At 35.8% G+C, this 2500-nt stretch overlaps 1 protein-coding gene across 1 annotated transcript in view; it reads left to right on the forward strand.

Annotated features, from left to right (window-relative positions):
• The window catches only part of epb41l3a (erythrocyte membrane protein band 4.1-like 3a), a 43595-nt gene that overhangs the window by 933 nt on the left and 40162 nt on the right, over nt 1-2500 (forward strand). The gene's annotated exons all lie outside the window — the stretch shown is intronic.

The following is a 2500-nucleotide window of genomic DNA, read 5'->3' on the forward strand; positions in this document are numbered from 1 at the left end:
ATGATGATGATGATGATGATGATGAACTCCTGGATGGACCTCAATCTGGTGAGTTTATGGATTTAATAAAGTCACGCACTGCTTGTGTTTGAATCCAAATATAGAAGATGAATTCTACAGAAATCCTCCTGATAGTAAATCCCTGGATTATCTGATGTAGGTTATCAAAACGTTGCGGGAACATTGTTTTCAAGTGTTTCTGAACCGTTTCTCAAATATTCAGTGATCAAAACATTTCTGACCCCATTCAACTCACTTGATTTTCACTCCAAATATAATGCTATTTAAATATTATATAAATATTTCTTTAAAAAAACTAACATTTTCACTCAAAATATAACATTATTTGATGGTTTATTATTAATGTCTGTTTTCTTGTTCCGATTAAAACATCTGAGTTTCTACTATTTTCAGTAGTTTGCTTTTAATAATCTAAGAACGGTACAATTTTTGGCATTCGAACATTATTTAAATGCTACAAAAAGAGTTTTTTAAAACATCCAACCTGACACGAATCTTTGTTATTATTATTCTACAAAATATCCAGTTTTCTTGTTGTGATTACAACATTATTAAAACGTAACAACAACATTTCTCATAACATTCTACTGACGTTTTCAGTGTGTTTTCGTTATCAGAACGTTGTTTAAACGTTACAAAAGCGTATCGTGTAACGTTCCTGAGAACGCTGATCAGATATTACTAGAACGCTCCATGAGCGCTCTGTCGTAACCTTTATATAACGTTGAAGAAACGCTCTCCGCGAGCCGGGTCAGTTGTTCAGACAGATGTGTGTCCCGATCTGACCTGATCTCTCTGTGTTAATCTGCTCTGGATTAAAGGCCACGAACACTCGAGCGATTACAGCACAATCTCTGCTGTCCGTCTGTCCGCCGGTCGCTTCACGACGTCTCGTTTTCTCGGGGTTTCTGCTCCGGCTCCTCTAAGAGCCAGATAATCAGTATTGATCTCCTATTATACCTCAGCCCATCCAGAGCTCCATTACTCCACCGGCTGAAGCTTCTGGATGCCTTTATTGCATAAATTATACAGGAATCTGAGCCTGGTCCAGCAGGAGTGAGTCTACATCAGCACTTTACATTAAAGCCAGGCTGAACTGACCCTCCGCTAAGCCCCGCCCCCCTCGGTTACTGTTGCTAGGTCTGAAAAGCTTTAGTTAACCCTTTAACCGCGGAGGTGCACCGTCCAGAAGTATTTTGTTTAAAATGCACCAGAAATAGTCATGTTTTTAAATTCAGAACGCCGAATAAATCATCTCTCCATTGAAACATTGAGAAAATCATCTTTAAATTGTTCAAATGAAGTTCTCAGCAATGAATATTACTAATCAGAACGGAATATATTAATGGGAAGAAAATGTGCACAATATCTTCATGGAACGTGATCTTCACTTGTCATAAAAGTAAACGTATCATTTTGTAAGTATTGCTGTGTATTTCTACAGATATCTCAATGCCCCATTTTTAGAAATGGTTTTCACAGAAGCTTTTATCTGATTTATAATTTATGATGGTTTCTGAATTATGAGGGAAAGGGAAAGGGAGAAATACTTTGGGTCAAAGGTCAGGACTGTTATGATGCACTCTTGTCATAAATGAATCTTTCACTGTTCTGCATAATTTGTGATAAAATATCACTTCATGAGTCTTAGACCTTTCCAACAATATATCGTTTGTTATTATTAGATGAAGGTGTTTTATTAATACAGTCTAGTGAATGTAGGCGTCCTTTTAAGAGTTTAGTAAAGGTTTAGTGATTTTCTAGTTTTTTCTGTTTAGGTATATGTTTGTTTGTTTACATTTGAATTGTTTAGAATTTCTATACAATAAAAAAAAGGTAAACTAGAACTGTAAAGTTAGCCCATAAAATTTTTATTGATTTCAACTCTGTTTTCTTCCTATTTCTGTTTCTATTTCTATTTTAATATTTCAACTAACAGCTGAAATAGCAGAAATAATTTCATCTGTTTAATCTTTTAAAAATATATTTAAAAGTTTTAAAATAAGTTTTTTCTTTTATATTTTTCCTTAATTCTAACTTTGGTAAAGTTTTAGTAAGTTTGTTGTGTTTTAGCTCTTTCTATTTATTTGTAATTTATAATTTTCTTTTTATTAATTCAGATTTATTGTGTTATTTAGTGTTACTCCTGTATGGAAACAAGAAATACACACACACACACACACACTCTCTCACACACACACACACACACACACACACTCTCTCACACACACACACACACACACACACACACACACACACACTCTCTCACACACACACACACACACACACACACACACTCTCTCTCTCTCTCTCTCTCTCTCACACACACACACACACTCTCTCACACACACACACACACACACACACTATCTCTCTCTCTCACACACTCTCTCTCTCTCTCTCTCTCTCTCTCTCACACACACACACACTCTCTCTCTCTCTCTCTCACACACACACACACACTCTCTCTCTCTCTCTC

This window comes from Puntigrus tetrazona, chromosome 24 (genome assembly GCF_018831695.1).
Source record: "Puntigrus tetrazona isolate hp1 chromosome 24, ASM1883169v1, whole genome shotgun sequence".
NCBI lineage: Eukaryota > Metazoa > Chordata > Actinopteri > Cypriniformes > Cyprinidae > Puntigrus > Puntigrus tetrazona.